This window comes from Numenius arquata, chromosome 3 (genome assembly GCF_964106895.1).
Source record: "Numenius arquata chromosome 3, bNumArq3.hap1.1, whole genome shotgun sequence".
In the NCBI taxonomy this organism is placed as follows: domain Eukaryota; kingdom Metazoa; phylum Chordata; class Aves; order Charadriiformes; family Scolopacidae; genus Numenius; species Numenius arquata.
The window spans coordinates 1,083,798-1,097,508 of record NC_133578.1 but is presented as its reverse complement, the minus strand read 5'-3'; positions in this window follow the sequence as shown (position 1 = coordinate 1,097,508).

Here is a 13,711-nt window from a genome sequence, read left to right as displayed (position 1 = left end):
TCATTCCTGGCCATCCAACTCAGAGTTACAAAAGGGAACAGTTACCCAGTCTTTTGACCAATGTCCCAAACTTCTCAGCATTCTGCCACCACTGGCAATTGACACTGAAAAATCTGTTTAGTGTATTTTTACTGCATCCACCTTAAACAGCAAAAGGAGCTCGAAGTATTGGGTTTAAACAGTGCAGATTTCCCAAAATGGAAAATAAATTTCAGAGACGTCTCCCTTATTTCTTGTTTTGAAAGGAAATTAATTTCCACGCAGTTTAACAGGAAACTTCTGGACAAAACCTTCAAAACAGAAGCTCTGCTTCTATATGATTATTAAGGGTCAGATTATCCCACCTCCCCTCTGGAACACCTTTACCAGGCAAAATCTCCATTTACTGCCTCTGCCTCAGTGGTGCAGAGTGACCCAAACTGCAGCAGCGTTAATTGAGAGGATCGTGAGGCTATGAACTAAAATACCTGAATTAAACAAGCAATTAATCAGAATGATTCTGAGCTCCAAGCCTTTGAAATAATGGCCTCAAAAGAACTGGTAAAGCACTGTTAGTAAATGAGTTTCCACAGCTGAGTCTCAATGGTGTTCTGTCTTAGGTGACCTGGGAAGACAAGTGACGTACAATGAACAACCCAAGTTTTCAGGTTCACATGGCGTATATACATAAGGCTGGAGCAATGAAGGCTTTTGCCTGCGTACGGAAATAACAGGCATCAGGAAACCCCACAGTTCACCCATACACAGAAAATCTGTTTGCTCAGTCTTTGGGCAAATCAGCTCTAGAAAACTTAAGGCAATTTTTTACTTTATTTCTCACCCTAATACTAAGTTCATTAGGTTGCTTTGTTTGTTGTTGTTGTTGTGGGGTTTTTTTACATTACACTATAAAAATATACTTGCCTTAAGTAGCCCAAAGTATCATATATAAAACAATTATCTGTTCTGGTTAAACGTATTTTTAAAACATTCTAATAAATAACCTTGCCTCCACACGTGGATGTGTATCTCTGTTGAGTGTGGACAATGCACGATTGTTCTGCAGCTCCACTGCCGTGTTCCTGAGACCAGCGAGATCAAAGCAAACAATCTAATAGGACTCGCTTGGCTGCATCACGCTTGTGGATAAAAATGGCCTGTATATTCCTGCTACATAAAAACCAGGCAGCTGGGCATCGCCCCTGCAATCCCAGGTCAGAGCACAAAGCTGAGGGAGACACAGTATATATATTGTAATAGATCATAATCACCATGACATATACTATTTCTTCACCGTCCTTCCCGATGGGACCTGGTGGCGCAGCCTGGATGGTGGCCCATGGCTGGCCCGGCACCCAACAGGCACCTGTGGGGGTAAATCCGAAAAACTGATGTACCTACAAACTGTCCATTGGCAAATAAGGGCATGAAAACTGGGGCACATTGGGGTTCAGCACAGCTGTCTCTTAATAAAAATCATGTTCAAAATATCATTGATATGTAGTTAGTTAGTGTAAATTTTCTTAGTTAGTAAGTTGTAATTTTCATTGCTATTACACTTAAAAATTGAAAAGTTTCTCCCAAAGCAAAGGTGGCAGTTACAGAATCATAGAATGGTTAGAGTTGGAAGGGACCTTAAAGATCATCGAGTTCCAACCCCTGCACTGGGCAGGGACACCTCCTCTACACCAGGTTGCTCAAAGCCCCATCCAGCCCAGCCTTGAACCCCTCCCGGGATGGGGCATCCACAGCTTCCCTGGGCAACCTGGGCCAGTGTTTCACCACCCTCACGGTAAAGAATTTCTTTCGGCTATCTAATCTAAATCTCCCCTCTTCCAATTTAAAACCATTACCCCTTGTCCTGTCACTACACTTCCTGACAAAGAGTCCCTCTCCGGCTCTCCTGTAGCTCCCTTCAGATATTGGAAGGCTGCTATGAGGTCTCCCCGAAGCCTTCTCTTCTCCAGGCTGAACAACCCCACCTCTCTCAGCCTGTCCTCATATGAGAGGTGCTTGAGGTTGCCAGATCTGCTCTACCCCATCCATGCCATTAGAGGTTTTGAATGATCTGGAGCCCCACCAACACTTCCCGCACACTGACTTCTCCTGTAGGGAATAAACTGGGCAGATCCCCCATGGACTGGGACCTACGGACCTCCTGGATGGGGGCAACAACCGCCGTCAGCATCCCCCTTCCTCCGGGTACACCTGCCCATCCCTGCCTGTCCTTCATGTTCGCAAGACAACATGGGTTTGAGTGTGGGCATAAACGTGAAAATATTTAACTTGAATAACCAGGGGAGAACTAGGTGTGTCTTAAAGAGTCCGTCTGTAAACAGACAAATAGACTTTTGCTAAAAAATGAAAGGACTTTTCCCTTGGAGGTCACATAGTACAGGTGGGCCTCGTTCCTATCCACAAGACAAACATTGTTTTTCCCCAAGATAAATCTCAGAATTCATTAAATCTATCGTTGTACAACATTTCTTACCCAGTACCCACATACCTTCACAGTCAATGAGTCATCCTGGACAGTGTGGAATGTGCCATTCAAAGCACACCCGCATGAGGCACGTTGCAGAGCCATGGAGAAAACATATATATTCTAGCTACTCTTCCGTACTCATTCTTCAAAACATGAAATTAAGTCCCCAAACCAAATTTTCTGCTTTTCTTCTATAATCAAAACAATTTCAGAATTCTCCAGAAGGATGAAAACTCCAGGCAGAATCTGATTTAATGCAGCGACCGAGGAGAAATCCTCATTAAATCTTCATCACAAAATATCAGATCTGTGTTACTTTTTCCACCTTTCAGCACTTTCGCCACTGCTTCATCTGAAAACGTTAAAGCCCTTGACACGTACTGCTGCCCTGTGTATTCGCCTGAAATACCTTGTCTGCAAAACCTCATCGCATTCTAACGCCACTCCTTTTCCATCTGGCATTCAATGCAAACCATTCTCTATTAAATTAGTAAATCAAGTCCAAATTCATGTAAACCCATGAGATTCCGAACAGTTTAGGCTTAAGCTTTATGGCTGAAGCACCTGTAAATGTTCTCTGAATGAATGTAGGGAGCCAGGCTCAAGGTAGTCCAACCATCTCGTAAGATGTAAGCATGTTGTATGTCCCTTCAAGAACACTCCATTAATAACATCACGGGGATTTTGAAGTAAATTCTGAAATAGAGGCAGAATGTGAGAAAAAGAGATGAGCATAATTAAAAGATCTGTCACATACATATGCCCTAAATCCAATACAAATTCCCTAATCCTTGAGCCACACCTGGCTCAGGTATGGCCAGGCCTCACGAACACCATTTTTAAACTTGGTTCCTTGATATCCTTTTCACAGTGAAACTCTTTATCCTGAGCTAAAATTCAAAATTGCATGTTCTCCTTTCCCTGCTGCCCTGCCCCCAAAGATGCCAGAATCTCAGCAAGACAGGTACAAATATCTTACCATTTTAAAACTCCCATTAAAGTATTTAATCTTAGAAAAAGAAATAATCATAAAGCGAGAAGCTATAAAATCCAAAAAGTTTCTGTAGAGTGCAGGACTTTTAAAAATGTCAAAGAGAAATGCAATAAATATATGCTAAGATAAAATTGTAAGTGTCAAATGATTAAAGTGTGAGGCCAATATTAGAAAATACTCCTTATAAGTAAGTAGAGAAAATGCAATCATCCTGCCAATGAAAAGCAGTCAATTACAATAAATAGCGTATGAATGCATCTCATATGCTGTCGATGCAATACACATACCCAAGGAGAACCGTCGAATTGTTATAATTTGCATGGTAGAATTACAAATGAGACATAAAATATTCCTTTGAAATGCAAGCTATTTATATTTGGGCGTTACCATGATCAACAGTGATCCCCTGCATCCAAATCACCAGGCGAGGCAATAAAAAAAATCCCAGGGACTTATGCTGTAGGAGCACAGAGACCAGCACATCACTGACACTTCTGCAGATATATTATTATCAGATACATTTTCTATCCTAAGTGTTCACAAGACATTTGTTTATTCAAGCATTCAAGTTGATCCCAGCATCTGGGTGTAAAAAACCTACTTAATAGATGCTAGAAATTAATTCCTTCGGTCCATCCCATTTCCATTTCCTCCTTTGTCATTGATACCTTTGGACTCCTAATTTATTACAGGCAGTTTTCTTGGTTGGAGTTGCATAAACTGAACCAGTGGCCTCAGGTGCCTTGGTTAAAGTAAGGAATGAAAAAAAAAAAAAATATTATTTTTAAACTGTTAGCATGGTATTTTTTTGTGGCCCAGAAAAAGTCCTTGCTCCTTTATCTCCATATAGTCAGCGAGCAGCTGTAAGTCTTTCCAGGTCATAGCTTAAAATGGTACTTCAAGGGGCACGATTCCCAATCCGAAGGTCTGACTGAGCAGACACCAGGAATTACATCAATTAACTCTTGTCGTTACATACTTAAATGCGAGGGCTGTTCCTCAGACCCTACCAAGGAACTGAAAAGGTACCAATAGATGAGATGTACTTTGCACAGTGTTTCCGAGCAGTTACATTTGCCAATATTTTTCCTCACTTCAGACCTTGTAGAAAGTACCAACGGAACTTTTCAATGTAGTGTTGAGCTTTGGACTTGATTTTACCTGGAAGATAAAGAGGACATTTTTACAAGGACAAAACCTCATGGCTAATTCACAATTCACACCCTAGTTCCAGAAGCTGTGGGTCATCTCCTAGGAAGGAACTGGCAGCCTAACCCAAGAACTAGGTTTTCTATGGGTTAAATTCAGGGACGCCCATTTTCTTGATTAGAGAAAGGGAGATCTATCCCATATGCATGTCTGGCGGTAGGGTCTTTCCCAACCAACCTCTCAAATCCTTCTACTTGACAATTCTAATGACAATGAAAGTTTTAGTCATCCAAAGAGCTTCTACATGGCAGTTAAAATGCCCTCAAAATCCAAAGTGCAGCATTATACAGTTTTCCCAACCTGCTGAAGAGATTGTGATAAGAAAGAACTCAATTTCCCTCGCCCTCAAGCTTGGTATCTGCATTGGGAATCTCAAAACCTTCACCCTTTACAAGCAATACGCTAAACAACTTGAAGGTTTCCATTGAATTTCTTTTCGCTACCTTTCTTCTCAAGTAACTGGTTTAATTCACTCAGAAAGAACATCCTCTTATCACAAATCCTTTAAGCGCCGAAGTCCTGTCCATTATGGCACAGCGAGCAATAGAGCCCGTTGGGGTCAGCAATGGTGTGCTTGGATTCCCGTTGTCAGGCATGGGAAGGCAAAGCGGACGGTGGTGCACACAGATATCTCCTTGAGGAGAATTTGCAGAAACTTTGTGAGCATTTTTCCCCCTAGAGCTTTCAATTTAAGTTTTCCCTGAAGGAAAACCCTTCCCTGACTCTGAAGGAAGGGTCTTTCACTTGGCTTTCTGTGCTTCTTTATAAAATAAAGGCAGTGCCAACATTTCCTTTAATTGCCATTAGCTCCTTTAATAGAGCTGAGAATATGCCCATATTCAGATGGGGAAACTCAGAGAGAATTTTAACATTTCCACTACGCTCATGTACTTTGTGACACCTTTGCCCAGTCCGTGTTGATGATTGCCATCCCCATGAATCAAAAAAGTGGAGAGAATAGAAAAGTGATACAGGACAACCCTCCAGCCACTTGAAATTTTATGTACAACCTTTGGGCTTGAGGTTTCACTTTCCAGGTGCAATTTTTTAAGTTACTTTTTAACTCTAGTATGTTCCAAAACAAAAACTACACTAAAAAGGAATTCTAGTATCAGATTGCCATGGAGATGATTTTTCAGGGGGGGTTGCTTAGGTAGTAGTTTTTTCCTTGACTACTTAAAAAGTTAGAGGGATTCCAGTATCCCAGACAAACACTTCCTAATGTCTATGGGCAGTTGTCAGCTTGATCAAACAAAAATGCAACCCTGGTTAATCGATACTGATGGCCATTATTTAATTTCCCTCCTGGTTTCTGTAAACGGAGTATTTTGTTCTGCCAGAAACCCTGTGTTTCTTTGTAGTTGCTGTTTACAGTGTATTATTCAAAGTAATGAATTATTTTATTGGCCTCATTATCGCCCTAAGAGGCATGAAAACGCTGTCTGCTGCTTTGACTTAATCTTTGCCGATCAGCATGTTTTGCAGAAAATATATATCCCGTCCATAACACGAGCTCCATACAGGGAATGCAGTAGCAACAACTTTGTGTTAATTTCCAGAAATAGAGAAATACATGAACAGATTTAATATTTGAAAGTTGTCAAGATCCAAATTTCTTCATCTGCTGGTACTTTAAGGCACCACACCTGTCGGACAGCCGATGCCAGCTCTAAAGAGAAAACCCTTTGACAAAACAATCTCACAAATTTGTTGTACACCAAAAAGAAGACAGAACATAAGCTAGTTAGATAAAAATGTTTTTTAGTTCAATTTACTAGTATGCCTATAAACTTCCAATATCTTTTAGAAGTTTTCTCAAGGAAACATGATTTTTTTCATACATTGCTCTTGAGAAAACTCTACTTGTGTAACTAGGGCTAAAATGACAGAAAAGCAGCTTCCGTGTGCTCACCGGACAGCAACAGGAATGCAATGATTTAGGGGTTTTGGTGTGTTTGATTATTGGAATCAAAGAAAACTTGCTGTTCAGTTTGTAGTTGCTTGCATGGCCAAGATAAGCTAAATTTTTACATTTAGTTATTTCCTGTCACACGTACAGCTCCTGGCCAGCGCGTTCTACAAACGTGGGAAATTCAAACCCAACCTCCACATTCGGGAGCTCAGAGCCTGTTTCTAAACTTACTCCCCATTAATTCTAGCTCTGCTTCCAAGTCCCTCCAACAGCCGCCTGCTCTTCCAGTTCATTTTCCACACAAGTCCATAAAAAGGGAGAGAAGTACTTCTTCTGGTGTTATTTTCTGTTACCAGCAGCACCAGAATCACAACCTTCTTGGCCGACTTCTTTCTTATTAGCCCTCTGCTGCCTGTTCACTCCTGCAACGCACTCCCCAAGGTCTGACGTGCTCTGTCATTATATCACCCCGAGATCGATCTGGCTGGCTACAAAGTTTTTTGACATAATTAATTTACTGTCTGGGGAAAAAAAAAAAAAAAAAAAAAGAAAAAGAAGATTATTTTTCTTATGGTTTTACCAGTGCTGCAGTTAAAATAATGGAGTTATTTTTTTAATTTGACCACCGGGCTTTCCTCTTCCATCACCCCTGGGAACAATGTCCCCAGCTCTGCCCAGTGGCTCTGAAAGGGGACAAACACCTGCAAAACTGGCAACTCCCCAGAGAGGATTTTTAAAACTTTCAGCAAACACAAAAGTTTTAGTCAAGTCAAGGAAATCAGACAAGGGAAGTTTCCCACTCCCAAGAAAGTAAGGCCTGGATTTCTTAAAAATAATCTTTTCAGCAACTGGGCTCTTGATTTACTGAAATGAACGTGCCTCGTGTCTTTCTAATTGTTCTTCCAGTACCTCCCTATTTTCAGTAGCACTTTTTTTTTTTGTTGTTAATTGATTACAATCAAATCTCTTCAATTTATCCCCCATTCCTCAAAGTCTGCTAGTCTAAAGACTAATCCTTTTGAGCTACTACCTTTCACACAAACCCTCAGGTGGATTTCAAATATGGTATGATTACTAGACCCTAGATATTCACCAGTTTCCATCATATTTATCATACTTGCTTCATTTCCTAGGAGAAAGGGTCTGATTCATTAAAAATTATATGCCCCATTTAAGCAGGTTTTCTGCATACTTTACTCAGGAAAAAAATGCTGAATGCATTTTTTCCACATAAAAGTATGTCTTTTTTGTGATTTATCAACCTTTTATACCCTGCTTCTAAGTGGATGCCTCTCAGTCATGTACCCTAGTGGTACATAACTCCTGAAAAGGGCGATAACAAGCATTTCCAACTTCCAACGCAGAAACTGAAGCTATTTCAGGCAGAACAAACCTCACACGCTTTTACTGTTTATGATATTTTTGTTTGGTTTTATTCAAGCACCGTGATTCACTACTTGAATTCCCTGGAACGGTTAAATTCACGCTAAGTTTCAGTTTGGTTTTTAAAGATGGGTATCCAGGTAGTTGTGGGTCAGATGCAAACCAAACAATACGAGGGCGGGGTGGTGGGGTTTTTTTTGCAGAAGAGCAGATTTTCACATGACTGTAATTTATCTATCTTTATTACTTTGGAGATTTAAGCGATCATTTGCTGTTATAACCATGCCACGGTTAAGCACAGGAGCTTTTAATAACATCTGGGATGGCATTCACTCCTGGGCACAGAGCCTAGGGCACAGACAAGGGTCCCTGGGCCACCTGAAGCCTTCAGCACGGAGTTTACATAGTCAGGCACCTTTGCACAACCTCTTTGTATTATGACAAATTTCACAGCTGGGGGAAAAAAAAAAAAAAAAGTCTTTCCAACACTTATATCATGAAACTGTTCCTTCCTTTTATTTCCTTTTTGGTTGTGGGGGGAGTTTATGGGATGGGGAAGGGGCAGTAGAAAGAGGTAAAACAAGCAGCGAGGGGCAGACACCTCTCAAGCTGACAACCAAAAGAGCAAGAAAAGGCTGTTCTCTATCAGCACACTGTTGTTTTGGAAATCCTGAAAGCTAATGTTGAAATTAATGCTTCTATATCTTTTAAATGAGAGATCTGAGGCAGGAAGTTGGGTTTGTAATGAACCTCTCTCATAAATGACGACAGAAGCTTGAAAAACTCATTATTAACATTTGTAGAGTATGAGTGAGTTCTGAACCCTCAATACACATGAAAATGTGTTTCTTATTTAACAACACTTTGCAGCAGTCACCGTTAACCAAAACACCCTGGTATTTAGTAAGTTTTGCTGATATTTAACCCATAAGAAAATGAAGGAGGTACCTGGTACACAACAACACTGTCAGAATTGCCTTTTAAACGGTGACCAAGTACTGAGCTCTTTCATAAGAGATGTCAGTATTAACTTCCAAGAACAACCACTGATCTTACATATAAGAGTTACCACATTTTTTTATGGTTACAATATTCAGCCATAAAGAAATTTAAAAGCATAAAGAGAGATTCACCTGTAGTTCAAACCAAAAAGTCCAAAATGTCCCCAAGCAAGTGCTGTCACACGTTTAGCACATAAAGGAAAAGGCCTCTAGTAAATTATCAGAAGGATAAAAATTGCAGAGACAAAGGGCATTTTTCACCACCCTATTCACATAAATCTCAGCAGACGTTCCACAGACACAGCAAGAGGCTCCCACTGACCAAGTTTTGGGTTTCTTGTCAAAAATACAGGAGTCTCAGTAACAAACATAGTTGATACATGCAAATGTATAATTCTAAGATTATATTGAAAAATAAAAAGATTACCAAAGTACTTAAAGAACAGCATCTCTTAATCTTGCTGATATCTAAAATGTTATATGTTGCACAATTGTTGCAATGATCTAGACCCCAGCAAAAGAAAGCAGTAGAGATATTGTTAACGCACCAGAACACTACTGTTTTACAGCACACTTCCACCAAGAAAAAACACCTCCAGAAAATCAAGGTATTTGCTTACAATGCAAGGGGCATTTATCCTGTAATGCACTTTTATAATACCTGGATCCATTATCCCCAGTTTTCCATGCAGAATTAGACAATGCCCAGCAGAAAAATAATGCACGTATCAGTGGGGAAATAATTTCTTACGTAAACGTATGAAACATTGTCGTGAAACATGCCTGGGCCACGGCTGAGCTAAAATACACGTTGTCCATATAAACCCAGAGTGTAAGCTGTTCTCTAACTTTTAGCTTTTCAGTTCCATTTTGAACTCAGTAATTATACAACAGGAAAAGTAGACAATTAGCACAGAGATTCAGCTGCTGACAAGACGCTGCTATTCACAGAAGCTCAACCAGTCAGAGCTTCAGTTATTCAGAAGCAAATAACTGAATTTTCAGGGGTGAATATTCTATTTGCAGTTTTATGGGTATGTCTTTCAATAGCGTCTATTCCTCAGGTTGGCAAAACCGAAACACAGCCATGACAAACTATGAAAAACTTTTCTATTGTATCGAACACAACTGTAAAAAGAGGCCAAATTCAATTCTAGATGGAATAAACAAAATCACATTGCAATCAGAGATCGACTTACCTTTCGTTAGTCTCCTATTAAATCAGAACCAGAGCAAAGGTACCAAAGACTAATTTTTTTCCCCTACATTTTCAAAAATCTTCATCACAGCTTCATCTCAATACACCTTTTGATATCAGTTACACAGTTTCTTGTAATTATTTAGACAATGGCTGGCTCAGCTTTTGGGAGGCTGCACATCCCAACTCACTTATTCACAGTTACAACATCAACCTGAAACCTGTAAAACAGTTAAGCCAGTGACAGCACAGAGAAACATATGCTAGAAAGAAACATCTTCAATATATAAGTACCACTATAAGCTCTCATTTCTGCTTGCAAACAGCATATAGGTTTGGGGGAATTTTATGAAATGGCATCCAGTTTAATTTTGTCAAAACTGCAAATTAAATTATTTTGCAGAATTTCCCTCCTCTTGACTCTTTTTGTGCAAGTTTTCCACTTGGTTTACTATCCAGACCACTGACATCTCCATAGAAATATCTTACAATTTTGTTCCCAGTGTTCCTGCAATTCCACTGGATCTGCTCTACCAAGCATCTCCTGCTGGGACACATCCTTATCCAGACACCATTTCAGCCAGCACCCACCTCATTAGTCATGTTTACTCTTGTTTTGTGTTATTCTGCATGCACAACTTTGCATTTTTCTGTCCTTTGCATTATACCCTCAAAACATTTTATTATGTTGTACTGAAAGAAAGAAGCCACTTAAATATTTGCCATAAGTTTCATAGAGTTACAGAATTGTTTAGGTTGGAAGGGACCTTTCAGATCATTGAGTCCAACCATCAACCCAACGCTGACAAACCCGCCACTGACCCATGTCCCTCAGCACCACGTCTGCCTGGCTTTTAAATACCTCCAGGGATGGTGACTCCACCACTGCCCTGGGCAGCCTCTGCCAAGGCTTCACAACCCTTGGGGTGAAGAAATTTGTCCCAATCTCCATCCTAAACCTCCCCTGGGGCAGCTTGAGGCCATTTCCTCTTGTCCCATCACCTGTTCCTTGGGAGAAGAGACCAACAACCCCCCCTGGCTACACCCTCCTTTCAGGGAGTTGTAGAGAGCGAGAAGGTCTCCCCTCAGCCTCCTTTTCTCCAGGCTGAACACCCCCAGCCCCTCCTCACAAGACTTGTGATCCAGACCCCTCACCAGCTCTGTTGCTCTTCTCTGGACACGCTCCAGCACCTCAATGTCTTTCTTGTTGTGAGAAACAAGAAATTCCTGCCAATTATGAACACCGCAATGAAAAAAATCCTCGGAAAAATAGTAGCTCTCCTCGTCATGACTTCTGAGGAGAGGGTGTCCCACAGGACTTTGCTGTAGTTGGAGCTGGCAGAGCCAAGGGGGAGGAGATGCCGACATTGCCCACCGGAGGCTGCACCCTCAGAGCTGCCCTCCACAGAGCTGAGACCGAAGACCACTAGAATTGCCTAAATTCAAAATTAAGCACATATCCCAAGATAGCACTGGTGTAATTGGCATGACTTACCCCTCAGTATCTGCCTCTTGGTTCCCTGGACACCAGCAGGAAAAGGGTGGCTCCGAACTCAGCATCCGAAGCATGGAGGGAAGAATCTCGTTTCTTTTCGCTCCTGTATCATCCAGGCGCTTCACAAGACCACTTGTGATGGGACACCTAAAGGTACCCATCAGCAAAGCCTCTGCAACTGCACTTGGAGAGCCCTGCAGCACTCACCTACACATTGCAGGCCATGCTGAATAAGGGCATCCAATTAAAAAAAAATAATAAAAATTTGTATTTATTAGGCTTGGGAAAAGGTTTCCTTTCTCATCTAGAGGGACAAAAGGAATGGACTTCAAGCTTGTATTATAAATATATTTCAAGAGACATTTTTCCAGGTCTATGCAAAAAGACATAGCTCTGAATCTGTATAATAATAAAATGATTTTATTAAATCCCTCAATATAAAAACATGTAAATGATTATTCCCCCAAAAAATGTTTTAATTATAGCCTAAGTTCACCTGTTGCCAATAATCTGAATTTTTGAATTGCTGTTAACTACAGAACATAATGTTGATATCTAAGAAGTCAAAAGCAAAGAGCAAAATTCCAGAAGTGGATGCAGAAATTCAAATTTATATCGCCAAGTGACTTAGCAGGGAAACCTAAATCAAAAGGCAGGGCCGCCGCGTCTCACGAACATGCACAATAAAGCCAATCAGATTCCATTTGTTGAAACATGCTGTTCAATTAATTTTGCCGTCTTTACTGAATAATTTACTTGACGAATCAATTCCTCCGGTAACTAACCACTTCTACATCCCCTTGACTTCTGTGGGGGCAAAACCAGCTGCTTCTTTTGGCACTAATTGATACATCGGGCAGTGGCCAAGGTAGGACCTTCCTCCACTGGAGAGGGTTCAAGCCAAGCTCAGCACATCGAGGGGGGCACAGGACACCCCTGCTGCCTTCCAGCTGCTGGGAACCCACCTGCATCCCACTGGCAACACCCATGGTGATGCACTCGGATTCTTTTCCCTAGTTTGGTTAGCTACCACCATGCCCCTTGAGTATTAAATATGATACGGATTCTCTTAAGGACAAATTTTTATTTAGATAGTTCTATGACTAGTGAAAAGTGCTTAACATTTCTAAAAGGAGAGCTTTCCTATAAGCACCATCAATTTCCTTAAAACGTTTGCTGTGAAACCTTTATCTCGGAGAAAAGCTAAACATAAGGATACAAAGACAGAGGAGAGATATTTCTGCATCTATTTGAAGAACCCTCATCCATAAAGAAACAAATTGCCATGGTAATTATCACTATCTTACTTGTAATTGTAAGAATAACCGTACACGGCTTATACATATGGACTGTTCTCATGCGTTTGCTTTAATTCTCCCTAGAAAGAAATGATTTTTATGGAGCAGAAGTATTAGATGTGTTCTGGCAACCAGGAGCCGGTGGTTTATCGAGGTGCTGCGCCATGAAACCAACCCTGTCCGCAGGTTTTGGAGAAGTTCCTGGTGGTGCTTCAGAGCTACTGGACACCCAAACGCCGACGGTGCCAGGAACACAAATTCAATATTCACCAGAAAAACGGAGAATAACCCACATGTTCACTAGAACACTGCTGTCCAAAGAGTCGCAGATGCAATCTGCGTTATAGCAGAGTTAGTTTGCATTAGACTTCATCTCAAAACTAATTACCACAAAGCAAGAAAGGTTCGTATTATTATTATCAACATTATGAGTTATTTAAATATCAAGGTGGCGAGGAGATCTACTCTGGTTTGGGTTGGGTTTGGTTTTTTGTGGTTTTTTTTTTTTTTTTTTTAACCTGTGGCAAAACACCGTGTAAAACTAAAAATCAAATTTGTGTTGGAAAGCTACACATGGATTAATATTTAGTTCTTCTAGTCACTGGAGATAACCTGTTCTGCATGGCCTAACAGGGAGAGTATTTGTATTCCTCGTCCAGTTACTCACAGAATCACAGAATCTTCTTGGTTGGAAGGGACCTTTGAGATCATTGAGTCCAACCACAAAAAAAACCCAAAAAAACCCCCAAAAAAACCC